Source organism: Schistocerca piceifrons, chromosome 10, assembly GCF_021461385.2.
Source record: "Schistocerca piceifrons isolate TAMUIC-IGC-003096 chromosome 10, iqSchPice1.1, whole genome shotgun sequence".
In the NCBI taxonomy this organism is placed as follows: domain Eukaryota; kingdom Metazoa; phylum Arthropoda; class Insecta; order Orthoptera; family Acrididae; genus Schistocerca; species Schistocerca piceifrons.
Window position 1 is genome coordinate 61,763,276 of NC_060147.1, and position 16,523 is coordinate 61,779,798.

The following is a 16,523-nucleotide window of genomic DNA, read 5'->3' on the forward strand; positions in this document are numbered from 1 at the left end:
TTATTAAGCAAATATCTCTACAACAGACTCGTAAATAAACTGTCCTGTGACCTACCGTTTCGTACCTCACAGAGTTCCTTAGGAAACCAAAGAACGGCAAATGTGATGTCATTTTTTTTATTATTGTCGATTTTTTACGGAGCTACATGCACTCACTATTGTAGATACTATGCTATAGATCAATATAAATGATAGTATTCGTAGACATCCGATATCGTATCCCGAAGTGTCGCTAGCTAGCCGCTTGGGGCGCTGTTGTCGCTTCGGGTAATAAAAACAAGACCAAGTGTCGGGACTGTTATGTTACAATATGATTACAGTCACTTATTTCATGCAGTCAGCTGATGCCTGCGACGCGCCATTTCAAGTGCTTCCTTATATCTTCTCTTATTTTACACAATCACCCTGTGTTGATGTACGTAACGTTCGTCTGTCATTTAAATACTGTGTACATCCATTCAGGATGGCAGTAAAATTGTGGGGATATGAGTAAGTGCTTGTAAATGACACATCATTGAGATCAGCCGATCGCTTGAAACAAATGACTCTGATCATGATATAGCCAAGGTGGAAAACGGAATTGTATTTTAATAAATTCGTGACTGTGATACCCAACAAGGAAAATGTTACAGCTACAATTATTTCTTTCAAAAATGAAGCTAAAGAATGAAAGCTATGCAATATCGAATCACAACTATCCAGACAGCCCTATTTAATACGGAACTGGTCACGAGCTCATGAACCCGTGGTCTAGGGGTAATGCCGGCACGGTAGCTCAGCGCGTTCGGTCAGAGGACTGGTTGCCCTCTCGAATAAAAAACTGAATAAAGGAATTAATGATTAATTTTAATGGATGTCCTGTGTCATCAGCCCAGACCAAACGCAACGAACAGTACCGAACAAGATGAACAGACATGAATGAAAGGGGTAGCATCTTTGTTTGCTGATCAAAACATCCTCGGTCACGAATTCGAAACCCGCCACAGCTTTTGATTAATATTCAGCAATTGCAACCGAAGGATTCCGGTATAAGAAGAAAAATAGGGTTACTTTATAGAGGAAGACGGGCAAACTAAAATATGTACAAGAACCATAAGGGAACAATAAGACTGGAAGACCGAGAGCGAAGTACACGGACTATAAGAGTGTAAGGTAGCGATGCAGTTTTTTCACCCTTAGGCAGCAATGAGGAAAAGAAAAGAAAGGTTCAAGAATGTGCTCAAAATTCAAGGTGAAAGGATATCGATGGTTAAATTTTCTGGAGACAAAAGTAAAGATAAGTAGGAAAAATGAGAACAGCGATAAATTTATCATCATAATTTATGATCATGTAGTAGCCAAAGTAAGGAATTCCGCTATCTAGGCACCAAAGTAGCCCACGATGGATGGAACAAAGAGGAAAAAAAAGGCAGACTAGGACTGGAAACAGGCATTCCTTGCCAACGGAAGTCTAATAGTATCAAAATAGGCTTTAATTTGAATAAGAAATTTCTGAGAATGTACGACTGGAGCACGCGTACGGTAGTGAATCATGGACTGTGGGAAAACCGGAACAGAAGACAATCCTAGCAGTTGATATGTGGTACTACAGAAGAGTGTTGAAAATTAGATGGACTGATAAGGAATGAAGAGATTCTCCGCAGTATTGGAGAGGAAAGGAATATATGGGCAATACTGACAAGAAGAAGGGATAGGATGATAGGATATGTGTTAAGACATCGTGGAATAACTTCCACGGTACTTCCCCCCAGGGGCTCAGCATTCATTTGCTGAGTACGGGCTTGGCGACCCCGGGGTCCTGAGCTGGGGACTCGTAAGCGCCGCCAGTCTCCTGTCACCGTAACCCCCGGACATGCTTCAGCGACTACCGCATGGCGCAGCGGTGGAATGTTGTGTGCTGCGGGGAATGGTAATCTTGGCTTGACCGCCTGGATTGCGAGGAAGGTAAACCTCTATAAAAACCCCTCAATCTTACGGTGTGCTGCGTGCCTATAAGATGCATGGCCAGCCAGTAACAATTTCCTGTGACATTCTTGTTACTATGTTTCCCCTTTCCTTAGGTTTTACTTTCTTATGTAGCATTTTCCTTCTTTTCCTGCTTTCTTTGAGTGTGTGCTTTAGTTTTCTTAGGTCTGTCCACATTCGTTCCTTTTAATGTGTGTCAGGGCGCTGATGACCTCGATGTTGAGCGCCCATAAGCCTCAACACACCACCATCCACGGTACTTCTTGAGGGAGCTGTAGAGGGTAGTAACGGTAGAGGACAGAGATTGGAATACGACCAGCAAATAATTGAGGACGTAGGCTGCAAGACAGAAAACCACTTAAGAAAAAAAAGTGGCGCATTTAGGGGAAGGCAAGTTGGGCAACCCATAGAAGGTGCGGCTTGTATGTTCCTGCGAAAGGTAAGGGTAACACTTTCAATTCTCGGTCTGATACACAATTTTAATCTGCCAGAAAGTTTCAAATCAGAGTAGTGTCCGCTGCAGACTGAAAATTCATTCTGGAATTTATGTAGATGAAAGGAGAGTTGGCAATGAAATGGTAAGCTGGCTACGGACCTGCTGCAGGCTGCCTTCAAAAGCTCCTTTCCTTACATCTGGTCGAAATTTGCACCGAGCGCCTCATGGATCGGGGATCTCAGATTAACACAAAGCGGACTGTAGCTCTGTATCTCTATATATACAACAAAAGGCAATGTCCTGACGTACTGACTCATAATCGCCCAGCCCAAACCACTCAGGATAGAAACTTGAAGATTGGAGAGGGTGTGAATCTTATACTGTAGGCATCGTTTAAGAATGGGTTGTCCGAAATTCCAATCCTAAGGGAGTAAAAAAGGGGATGAATGGCTTTTCAAAAGTATGTCGCCATTAAGGGAAAACTAGCATTTGGTTTCTCAGTCAGAAGAAAATTACGTATTTCAGCATTTTTGAAATTTAACCACTGTAAGAGGGTAAAATAAATAATTGCTAAGGAACTGGATTTGACTTTACTGTTAAAACTAAACTCCGTCCGAACAGGCCTTGGAAGGCCCAACGGTACAGACCGGCCGCCGTGTCATCCTCAGCCCTCAGGCGTCACCGGACGCGGATATAGCGGGACATGTGGTCAGCACACCGCTGTCCCGGCCGTATGTCAGTTTACGAGACCGGAGCCGCTGCTTCTCAATCAAGTAGTTCCTCAGTTTGCCTCACAAGGGCTGAGTGCACCCCACTTGCCAACAGCGCTCGGCAAACCGGTTGGTCAGCCATCCATTTGCTAGCCCAGCTCGACAGCGCTTAACTTCGGTGATCTGACGCGAAGCAGTGTTACTAACTTAACGGTTAGAAATTTTAAAAAAAAGTGTTTCACTGTTTCTGGAGATTCAATCCCTAAGAAAGTGCAATAGGGGACGAAAATTTTTAAGAAAATGTTTTGACACGTTAAAAAAAATTTAAAGCTAAATTTATGAAAATTGCTATTTCAGTTCTCGGTTATACACAAAGAAATATTTGTTGGGGGATGAAAGATTGTATGGAAATATCCCCACAGGAATGAAAATAGAATAACTAACAAAAAATTTGGACTCCAGCTATCAGTAACGTTTTTGGTCAGGAGCACATTCGGAAAAGACCATGCTTACATTGCCTTAATTAGCGTGTAAAGCTTAGAAGGTATTGCAAGTTGTGAACAACATTAAAGTTCGACTAAATAAAAACAAAAAAAATATCTCTGCAGGTCATACAGTCTACGCGAGCGAAGCAGCGGACGCTAAGCTAGTCTGTATATAAAAAGCTTATGCGTGTACGTACCGAAAGCCATTTCTCCAACACCACCTACTACCACCCACTCGAGGTTGTGGTAGATAGCTCTTGGTCTTGGGAGTCTGGTCTTGAAATGTGACGAACAAAAATCAGCGAAATACGGATCGATAAATTCTCTTGCGGAAAAGCTATGTACTCCGTGACTTATGAACTTTACCATATATGTGAAAATGCGTTCATTGTTTTATTTGTCCGACAATAATACGATGCTTGCTCAGTTTCGTCATTCAGGCTCCAATAATGCTGCGTAATATCAAATAGATCAGTTTTTAATCTCTCAGCGAGTTTTCGTCAGTCACACACTACCGACGACATAAAGAATATTCAGACAGACTGAAAGACAAAAATACTCGTGACTAACAAATGAATAATCGAACGGTACCCTACAGTGATAGTCTAACATAACAGTCGATATACTCCGTCTCGTTTTTGTTACTCCCAGCGATAGCAGCGCCCCAAGCGGTCAGAAAGAGGCACTTACAAAATCGGATGAGTGCGAATACTAACGTTTATATTGATTTGCAACATAGTTTTCACAATAGGCAGCATATGTAGTGCCGTAAAAATCGACAATAACTAAAAAATTACATTTTTTTAATTATTTAATTTCTTGAGGGACCCTGGGAGATAGGAGACGGTGGATTACAGGACAGATTATTTTCTATTATGTCGCAACGTAGATGCATTTACTAAATAACCTCGTTTATCTTTTTAATTACAAAAAATTGCCAGTCAACACCAGAAGACGACAGAAAGAAAGAACTCGTATATCTACCCAACAAACGAAGTTTTTCTCGCTACGCGTCCAGCCAAATCAGTGAACATCCAACGTAGGAAACCTATCGAGAATGTAATGTCTACATGATTTAACGTACCAAATGAGCCACCACACCTGTAGCTTAAGGGGAAACCTCACAGACGTGAGAACAATTCGTCAAAAGCAATAAAACTGTTTCCCAGCACAGGAGAAATCAGGTTCACAATCGATGCTAAATCTGAATCACAAACGGAAAGAATCTTAAACACATTCCCTTTTGAGGGAAAGGTAATTACACTTAAAAAAATATTCGTTTATTATAAAGTCGAGTGAAGTTAGAGAATCGCCGAATCATTAGACTCCAAAAATTGTTTTTAAGTGTCGAAGAAAGTACCTATGATAACAACGAAAGACAACAGCAAGAATATATGCTTTTCACGTATGAAATACGTTTTTATAGTCGCTTCCTTTCAGCGGAGTATGCTGTAGATATTGCCATCTTGAAAAGTTGTTGTTGTTGTTGTGGTCTTCAGTCCTGAGACTGGTTTGATGCAGCTCTCCATGCTACTCTATCCTGTGCAAGCTTCTTCATCTCCCAGTACCTACTGCAACCTACATCCTTCTGAATCTGCTTAGTGTATTGATTCTCTTGGTCTCCCTCTACGATTTTTACCCTCCACGGTGCCCTCCAATGCTAAATTTGTGATCCCTTGATGTCTCAAAACATGTCCTACCAACCGATCCCTTCTTCTAGTCAAGTTGTGCCACAAACTTCTCTTCTCCCCAATCCTATTCAATACCTCCTCATTAGTTACGTGATCTACCCACCTTATCTTCAGCATTCTTCTGTAGCACCACATTTCGAAAGCTTCTATTCTCTTCTTGTCCAAACTAGTTATCGTCCATGTTTCACTTCCATACATGGCTACACTCCATGCAAATACTTTCAGAAACGACTTCCTGACACTTAAATCTATACTCGATGTTAACAAATTTCTCTTCTTCAGAAACGCTTTCCTTGTCATTGCCAGTCTACATTTTACATCCTCTCTACTTCGACCATCATCAGTTATTTTACTCCCTAAATAGCAAAACTCCTTTACTACTTTAAGCATCTCATTTCCTAATCTAATTCCCTCAGCATCACCCGACTTAATTTGACTACATTCCATTATCCTCGTGTTGCTTTTGTTGATGTTCATCTTATATCCTCCTTTCAAGACACTGTCCATTCCGTTCAACTGCTCTTCCAAGTCCTTTGCTGTCTCTGACAGAGTTACAATGTCATCGGCGAACCTCAAAGTTTTTACTTCTTGTCCATGAATTTTAATACCTACTCCGAATTTTTCTTTTGTTTCCTTTACTGCTTACTCAATATACAGATTGAATACCATCGGGGACAGGCTACAACCCTGTCTCACTCCTTTCCCAACCACTGCTTGCCTTTCATGCCCCTAAACTCTTATAACTGCCATCTGGTTTCTGTACAAATTGTAAATAGCCTTTCGCTCCCTGTATTTTACCCCTGCCACCTTCAGAATTTGAAAGAGAGTATTCCAGTTAACATTGTCAAAAGCTTTCTCTAAGTCTACAAATGCTAGAAACGTAGGTTTGCCTTTTCTTAATCTTTCTTCTAAGATAAGTCGTAAGGTCTGTATTGCCTCACGTGTTCCAACATTTCTACGGAATCCAAACTGATCTTCCCCGAGGTCGGCTTCTACCAGTTTTTCCATTCGTCTGTAAAGAATTCGCGTTAGTATTTTGCAGGTGTGACTTATTAAACTGATAGTTCCGTAATTTTCACATCTGTCAACACCTGCTTTCTTTGGGATTGGAATTATTATCTTGAAAAGTATTTCTTCATAAATGAGTTGTAGCTTATGTCATTGAATCAGTGTGATTAGGCTGTTTTTACAAGCATTTCACACGACTCTTGCTAACTTACTAACACATGTTACGCAAAAATGTAACAACTATTCCATTAATTAAATGGAAAATAATTAAAAACGAACATTATCCGTAAGACACACGTATCTGCTTTCTGACTGCTTGGAGCGCTATTGTTGCTCCAGCTGTCAAACGGTAACAACTTTCACATCAGTGTCGTCACTGTATTTATTGGACTGCGCTACAGTGATTTCGGATTAACATTTCGTTTATTCTTCGCGAGTACAATCCTTTCTGATAGTGTAGCGCGTTTTCGTCAGTCACATCGCTTATTCTTCTTTTACATTACTCTTCGTGAGTATAATCCTCATCATACTTTCATTTAGTTATTGTGGTTGATTTAATATTGCTTATTACATAATTTCGTTTTAATGCCAAAGCGTGAAACTCTCTTCACACAATATGATAAATTTCAAAAGTCATAGACAATATAGCTTTTTCTAACACAGCTAATTGTACCACATTGATATATATGCCAACCGCAATCACTCACTTCCACCGATCACAGTATGGATGAAACACGTTACCTTACATCGTAAATGAAACAATAATAACATTTTGAGATGCGCTGCTAAGTTCATACGTCATACATTATTTAGCTTTACCTATGCATTCTCTCATGCCACATATTATGACTCGGGCAACGTCGATTTTCTCAGCTAGTTGATGCAAAAAGGGAAACAGAATCGCTCGAATATGGAATTGAGTGCGAAGAGGTGGCCGATTAGGACTTCAGCTCACATTTTGTTGTGCGCCTACCTGGACATCATTCTACTCAATTGTCAATGGCTATTAATTATTTAACTAATCCCCCCCCCACCTCTCTCTCTCTCTCTCTGTGTGTGTGTGTGTGTGTGTGTGTGTGTGTGTGTGTGTGTGTGTGATCAGGGGATGGACGAGTTAACAAAACGGTCGCTTATGTTGGAGTTACTTGTCGCTTTTATGTTGGTCTGCAGCAAGATTTTTCAGACTAGATTGATCGCTGCGAGGAATGACAACGTGGTTTGAGGCGCTATGACACGGATTGCGCGGACCCGCCGGCGGCAGGTTCGATTCCTCCCTCGGGCATATGTGTGTGTGTGTGTGTGTGTGTGTGTGTGTGTGTGTGTTGTTCATAGCATAAGTTAGTTCAAGTGGTGTGTAAGTCTAGGGACCGATGACCTCAGCAGTTTGGTCCCTTAGGAATTCACATACATTTGAACATTACGACCAGATTGATCAGCTGTGTATGGGTAAGTCCTAATTACCTTGTAACAAGCTACCTAGCCTTTCCTTTTTTTTAACAATACGTGAAAGTTTCATCAGTTCTGTCAGACTTCTAGCCTGTTGAAATTCCCTGTTGCCAGATACAACTACACTCATGCTCAAAAATTAAGGATAATGCTGATACATGGTGAAACAGCGATCTGGTGGGCGGTTTTCGGGCTTAAATCACCTCGGGGTATGGCCATTCGGTGGATATGAGCTGCGGTCGTCGTACGGTGGCGCTGGCAGCAGTCCACATACGCAGAGGTTGTGTTAGTGCATGTCAGAGTACAGTGCAGCGAGTAAGTGTTCAGACGTTTTCAGACGTGCTAATGGTGACTGTATGTTGAAAATGGCTCAAAGAACACAGATTGATGACGTTATGATGGATAGAATACTAGGGCGACTGGAGACTGGTCAAACACAGCAGGTCGTAGCATGGGCCCTCCGTGTGCCACAAAGTGTGATCTCAAGATTATGGCAACGATTCCAGCAGACAGGAAACGTGTCCAGGCACTACAGTACGGAACGTCCACAGTGTACAACACCACAAGAAGACCGATATCTCACCATCAGTGCCCGCGGACGGCCCCGGAGTACTGCAGGTAGCCTTGCTCGGGACTTTACCGCACCCACTGGAACAGTTGTCTCCAGACACACAGTCTACAGGCGACTGAACACACACGATGTATTCGCCCGGAGACCTGCAAGATGCATTCCACTGCCCCTGGTCACAGGTGAGCCCGTAAAGCCTGGTGGTCCCAGGTTATGTTCACAGACGAGTCCAGGTATAGTCTGAACAGTGATTCTCGCCGGGTTTTCATTTGGCGTGAACCAGGAACCACATACCAACCCCTCATTGTCCTTGAAAGGGACCTGTATGGAGGTCGTGGTTTGATGGTGTGGGGTGGGGCTATGATTGGTGCACGTACACCCCTGCATGTCTTTGACAGAGGAACTGTAACAGGTCAGGTGTATCGGGACGTCATTTTGCACCAGCATGTCCGCCTTTTCAGGGGTGCAGTGGGTCTCACGTTCTTCCTGATGGATGATAAGGCACGGCGCCACCGAGCAGCAATCGTGGGGGAGTACCTTCAAACGGAAAATATCAGGCGAATGGAGTGGCCTGTTTGTTCTACAGACCTAAACACCATCGAGCACGTCTGGGATGCTCTCGGTCGACGTATCGCTGCACGTCTTCAAACCCCTACGACACTTCAGGAGCTCCGACAGGCACTGGTGCAACAATGGGAGGCTACACCCCAGAAGCGGCTCGACGACCTGACCCAGAGTATGCCAACCCGTTGTGCGGCCTGTATACGTGTGCATGGCGACCCCTATTGACGTCGGGGTACATGGGGAAGAAACAGTGGCGTTTTGTAGAACGTGTGTTTCGGAACGGTTTTCTCAACTTATCACCAACGCCGTGGACTTATAGATCTGTGTCGTGTGTGTTCCCTATGTGCCTATGCTATTAGCGTCAGTTTTGTGTAGTGCCACGTTGTGTCGCTCCACATTCCGCAATTAGCCTTAATTTATGAGCATGAGTGTATTTTATTTAACGATCAGAAACCCCTGCAAGACTAGATGGGATCTGAAGCTGGCCACGGTCGAGACAGCGGCAGATTAGCAAGTAAGACTATACGTACCTGTTAACTGGGAATTAGAGTCAGGCAGTTTTCATCAAACCTACTGTCAGTAGAGCCACCTTTTTCTAACAGAACACAACGGTAGCAGTAATATGAAAGAGAGCGTCAGAATCGATCCTGGTAAATACAGGGCGTCGCAGTTAAAAGTAACCCACCTCCCTTTTCAAAGCGAATGCAATGACTCGACATCTGAAATAAACAGCAACAACAATGGACAGTTTTCTGCAATAGTACGCTGTTATCATTTTTCTGTCAGCATTTCAGTTTATTTCATCAGTGAAGCTAGAGGTTTCCTTTGCGGTCTGCGAAATGAATTGCTCGATAGAAGAAAGGATTGAAATTGTGGAAGTATATGTGAAAACGGATTCTATTAAGGTCAAATATCCAGACAGAGGACTACCAGCAAAGAGAGCAATACAGAGCCTGTACAAAACTGGCGCACCTAAAGATCTGTGGAAAATGTAAAAAGACAAAGAATTCCTTGAGTTCGTACATCAGAAGTTATTGCAGACATTCGCCGAAGAATAGTTCAGGGCCCAAAGACGTCTACACATGAATTCGCCCAATGTGCGCATGTAAGTAGAAGGATTTCCCAGAGGATATTGAAAAGACTTATTTCGGAGCCATATCGTGCGACAGTTATGCAGAAATTACGGGAGAATGACAGTCAGAAACGTACAGATTATTGCACATTGTTCCCGAATCACCGATGGTTTGTTAGACCTTTTCCATTACATCATGAATGGTGAAACATGATTTTATCTTTCCAAGCACGTGAAATCACAGTACACGAGGTAATGGGCAACGGAGAACCGTAACACTGTGTATCATTAACCACACCATGACAAAAAATTAGCGTTTGGTGTAGTGTAAAAGGAACGCCCATCACTGGACCGATATTTTTTAACACTACTCTCAACATATATGTGGAATGTTTTGATACATTTTGTGCTAAAAAAAAGCGGTTCAAATGGCTCTGAGCACTATGGGGTTTAACATCTTAGATCATCAGTCCCCTTAAACCTAACTAACCTAAGGACACCACACATATCCATGCCCGAGGCAGGATTCGAACCTGTGACTCTAGTGGTCGCGCGGTTCCAGACTGAAGCGCATAGAACCGCTCGGCCACACCGGCCGGCATTTTGTGCTCAGTTCACTGGATTATGAAAGACAGGACTCCTTCTTCCACCAGAGTGGAGACACTTGCCATACTTCTAAGTATCCCTGGAACGAGCCGATGATGTCTTCACTGGGGAACGAACTGTCAGCAAACATCACTTTCGAAGGATCCAACAACATGTGTCTTTTTCCTGTGGGGTTCATTTGAAGAGCAAGGTCTACGAAACAAATCCACGGACTATACAGGAACTGAAAGACGGTACCCGCGTTGAAGATGCCGCCAACGGTATCCGAACTTTACGCCAGGTCTGTCTGAATATGCTTAGATGTGCATAGCTATGTATCGATGTTGCAGGGAGTCGCTTTCGGCATCTTCTATAAATGTAATTCTCACTGTATTTTTCATTGTAAATAAATGTTAAGTCTATTTCGATCTTCGTTTCTGTAAATCCGCTTCATTTCCTTTATACACTCCTGGAAATGGAAAAAAAGAACACATTGACACCGGTGTGTCAGACCCACCATACTAGCTCCGGACACTGCGAGAGGGCTGTACAAGCAATGATCACACGCACGGCACAGCGGACACACCAGGAACCGCGGTGTTGGCCGTCGAATGGCGCTAGCTGCGCAGCATTTGTGCACCGCCGCCGTCAGTGTCAGCCAGTTTGCCGTGGCATACGGAGCTCCATCGCAGTCTTTAACACTGGTAGCATGCCGCGACAGCGTGGACGTGAACCGTATGTGCAGTTGACGGACTTTGAGCGAGGGCGTATAGTGGGCATGCGGGAGGCCGGGTGGACGTACCGCCGAATTGCTCAACACGTCGGGCGTGAGGTCTCCACAGTACATCGATGTTGTCGCCAGTGGTCGGCGGAAGATGCACGTGCCCGTCGCCCTGGGACCGGACCGCAGCGACGCACGGATGCACGCCAAGACCGTAGGATCCTACGCAGTGCCGTAGGGGACCGCACCGCCACTTCCCAGCAAATTAGGGACACTGTTGCTCCTGGGGTATCGGCGAGGACCATTCGCAACCGTCTCCATGAAGCTGGGCTACGGTCCCGCACACCGTTAGGCCGTCTTCCGCTCACGCCCCAACATCGTGCAGCCCGCCTCCAGTGGTGTCGCGACAGGCGTGAATGGAGGGACGAATGGAGACGTGTCGTCTTCAGCGATGAGAGTCGCTTCTGCCTTGGTGCCAATGATGGTCGTATGCGTGTTTGGCGCCGTGCAGGTGAGCGCCACAATCAGGACTGCATACGACCGAGGCACACAGGGCCAACACCCGGCATCATGGTGTGGGGAGCGATCTCCTACACTGGCCGTACACCACTGGTGATCGTCGAGGGGACACTGAATAGTGCACGGTACATCCAAACCGTCATCGAACCCATCGTTCTACCATTCCTAGACCGGCAAGGGAACTTGCTGTTCCAACAGGACAATGCACGTCCGCATGTATCCCGTGCCACCCAACGTGCTCTAGAAGGTGTAAGTCAACTACCCTGGCCACCAAGATCTCCGGATCTGTCCCCAATTGAGCATGTTTGGGACTGGATGAAGCGTCGTCTCATGCGGTCTGCACATCCAGCACGAACGCTGGTCCAACTGAGGCGCCAGGTGGAAATGGCATGGCAAGCCGTTCCACAGTACTACATCCAGCATCTCTACGATCGTCTCCATGGGAGAATAGCAGCCTGCATTGCTGCGAAAGGTGGATATACACTGTACTAGTGCCGACATTGTGCATGCTCTGTTGCCTGTGTCTATGTGCCTGTGGTTCTGTCAGTGTGATCATGTGATGTATCTGACCCCAGGAATGTGTCAATAAAGTTTCCCCTTCCTGGGACAATGAATTCACGGTGTTCTTATTTCAGTTTCCAGGAGTGTACTTAAAAGGACTGCCTTTTATCTGCGCCTCCCTGCACTTCTTTTTTCTTGTTTTTTTTTGTGTTCGTTTCACTTGTGAAGTGAGGTCCGTGGAAGATTAAAGTGCGCAGAAACTGAATTCGTTGTGGAAGTGTATATTGAACAAAATACTAATGTCAAAGGTTATGAAGTGTGTGGTGTTTGTTTACTAGACTGGAATTTGTAAAATACGGAGTGATGGGAGACCTTGATAATCGTTAATACTATTGAAACAGATCTATTGAGAATTTGTTATTCGCATTTCTGGAATTTGTACATACTTTGGATGTCTCAAACGCTAAGCGACAATTTTGAATCCTTTACTATTCGCGCGCAGTCTTTGGTTAGAGTAGCTGCGTCGGAGGAAGATGTGTTTTGTTTTGTCATCCCTGCTTTGCAGCGAGGAGCGCGGGAGTTTCATCGTTGTGAGAAAGACTCGTGGCAATGAAGATCTAAAGTTGAGTGCGTCTATGTTTAAGTAAAATGGCTTGTGTGTGAATATTGTGAAACACAGGAGTAAGATTTGATTGGTCATTTAGAATGAAAAGAATATGAAGAGGAATGAAGGAAATAGTTTTATTTATTGGCACTGCAGTCGCGAGTAGTTAGAATCATTGTTGGATGAGACATCCATACTAGGGACGTTTAGATATTTCATTAAAGACAGAGTACTGTAAGGTATTTTCTATTTTTAGTAATCATTTTTCTTACATTTGTGACAGTATTTGGTACCAATATTGCCCTTTGTCAATGTTAATGAGTGTTTTAACATGAGTTTCCTACAATTAATAAAATATCAGGTAATTTAAAAACAGTTCGTTAAAATAATATTTCACCTACGAGCACTGCCCACATCCTCGATCCAAGTCAGTTTTATTTAAAGCGTGTCTCACTCAGTGATGGGTATAAAATAGAATGAAATTTTCCTTCTACAGCGGAGCGTGCGCCGATATGTAACTTCCTGGCAGATTAAAACTGTATGCCGGACCGAGACTCGAACTGGGACCTTTACCTTTCGCGGGCAAGTGCTCTACCAACTGAGCTACCCAAGCACGACTCACAACCCGTTCTCACAGCTTTAATTCCGCCAGTAGCACGTCTCCTACCTTCAAAAATTCACAGAAGCTCTCCTGGTAGAGCACTTGCCCGCGAAAGGCAAAGGTCCCAGTTCGAGTCTCGGTCCGGCACACGGGTATAAAATAGTTTTTCTTGTTGCCTGGAGCGTTGCGCTAAATTCTCAACAACTGTGGTTAGAAAGTTGCAGCTGGGGTACAGAGTGTGTGGTGTTTGTTTACTAGAGTGGAATTTGTCCTGTTACTACCACAACATATCACTGGCCAAACATGAGGATTATACATCTACATCTACATCGATACTCTGCAAATCACATTTAAGGAGGAGGATATTAGTGTTTAACGTCCCGTCGACAACGAGGTCATTAGAGACGGAGCGCAAGCTCGGGTGAGGGAAGGATGGGGAAGGAAATCGGCCATGCCCTTTCAAAGGAACCATCCCGGCATTTGCCTGAAGCGATTTAGGGAAATCACGGAAAACCTAAATCAGGATGGCCGGAGACGGGATTGAACCGTCGTCCTCCCGAATGCGAGTCCAGTGTGCTAACCACTGCGCCACCTCGCTCGGTACAAATCACATTTAAGTGCCTGGGAGAAGGTTCATCGAACCACCTTCGCAATTCTCTATTATTCCAATCTTGTATAGCGCGCGGAAAGAATAAACACCTGTATCTTTCCGTACGAGCTCTGATTTCCCTTATTTTATCTTGGTGATCGTTCCTCTCTATGTAGGTCGGTATCAACAAAATATTTTCGCATTCTGAGGAGAAAGTTGGTGATTGGACTTTCGTGAGAAGATTCTGTCGCAACGAAAAACGCCTTTCTTTTAAAGATTTCCGGCGCAAATCCTGTATCATTTCTGTTACACTCTCTCCCATATTTCGTGATAATACAAAACGTGCTGCCTTTCTTTGAACTTTTCGATGTACTCTGTCTGTCCTATCTGGTAAGGATCCCACACCGCGCAGCAGTATTTTAAAAGAGGGCGGACAAGCGTAGTGTGGGCAGTCTCCTTAGTAGGTCTGTTAAATTTTCTTAGCGTCCCGCCAATAAAACGCAGCCTTTGGTTAGCCTTCCTCCACGACATTTTCTATGTGTTCTTTCCAATTCAAGTAGTTCGTAGTTGTAATACCTAGGTATTTAGTTGAATTTACGGCTTTTAGATTAGACTGATTTATCGTGCAACCGAAGTTTAACGAGTTTCTTTTAGCACTCATGTGGATGACCTCACACCTTTCGTTATTTAGGGTCAACTGCCACTTTTAGTACCATTCAGATATTTCTTCTAAATCGTTTTGCAGTTTGCTTTGATCTTCTGATGACTTTATTAGTCGGTAAACGACAGCGTTATCAAATACCTTGCAATATCCTTCACAGCTACGCGATTTTATCCCGACCTCTCCTCTCCTATGACAATACTGCATCTATATCAGCCCCACATAAGTTCTGTCACTCCCTCCAAATCCTTGTATCTGACACATTCCTCATTTTTCGCAACCACTTGGCTCCCCACCAAGTGCATCATTCACCATCTCGTCAAATACCCAACTCTCCACATTCACATTTAACAGCTCTGAAAATGCTACACTATCCGCAAACTCGACTTCAGCAACCTTTTTAACTTCCCCCTAATTTCACTTCCTGCTACGCAGTTTTCCCAAGCATTACATTATGAGCTAAGATATATTCATTTCAGAATGAGTTTGCTACGAAAATTTCATGAACAGCACTATTTTATCGACGAAAGATCCGTACCCAAAGACTGTAAAGCAACACAGATCACACCAATATTCAAGAAAGGTAATAGGAGTAATCCACTGAATTACAGGCCCATATCATTAACGTTGATATGTAGCAAGATTTTGGAAGATATATTGTGTTCGAAGAAAACAATTTACTGACACACAGTCAACATGGATTTAGAAAACATTGTTCTTGTGAAACAGAACAAGCTCTTTACTCGCATGAATTGTTGAATGCTATTATCAAGGGATTTCAAATTGATTCCGTATATCTGGATTTCCGGAACGCATTTAACACTGTACCACACAAACGGCTTGTAGTGAAATTGCATACTTATGGAATATCATTTCAATTATGTGACTGGATTCGTTATTTCCAGTCATAGAGGTGACCGTTCGTAATAACTGACGGAAAGTCATCGAGTAAAACAGAAGTCATTTCTGGTGTTCCCCAAGGTAGTGTTATAGGCCCTTTCCTGTTCCTTATCTATATGAACGATGTTGGAAACAATCTGAAAAGTCGTCTTAGGTTGTTGCAGATGACGCTGTCGTTTGACGCCTAAGAAAGTCATCAGAAGATCAAAAACAAATTGCAAAACGGTTTAGAATGAATATCTGTGTGGTGCTAAAATTTGCCATTGACCCTAAATAACTTAAAGTGTGAGGTCAGCCGCATGAGTGCTAAGAGGAATCCGTTAAACTTCGGTTACGCGATAAATCAGTCAAATCTATAGGCCGTAAATTCAACTTAATACCTAGGAATTGCAATTACGAACAACTTAAACAGAAAGGAACACGTACAAAATGTTGTGGGGAAGGCTATCGAAACAGTGCGTTTTATTGGTAGGACACTTAGAAAATGTAACGGGTCTACTGAGGAGACTGCCTACACTACGCTTGTCCGCCCTCTTTTAGAATACTCCTGCGGGGTGTGGTATTCATACCAGATAGGATTGACAGAGTTCATCGAAAAAGTTCAAGTAAGGGCAGCACGATTTGTATGATCGCGAAATAGGAGAGAGCACAGAAATGATACAGGATTTGGGATGGACATCATTACAACAAAGGCGTTTTTCGTTGCAGCGGAATCTTCTCACGAAATTCCAATCACCAACTTTCTTCTCCGAATGCGAAAATATTTTGTTGACACCGACGTACCATGATAAAATAAGGGGCCACGCCGGATTATCGAAGCGGTCTAAGGCGCTGCAGTCATGGACTGTCCGGCTGATCCCGACGGAGGTTCGAGTCCTCGCTCGGGCATGGGTGTTT

General features: G+C 43.7%; 1 protein-coding gene across 1 annotated transcript in view; it reads right to left on the reverse strand.

Annotated features, from left to right (window-relative positions):
- The window catches only part of LOC124718693, a 247,314-nt gene that overhangs the window by 229,613 nt on the left and 1,178 nt on the right, over positions 1–16,523 (reverse strand). The gene's annotated exons all lie outside the window — the stretch shown is intronic.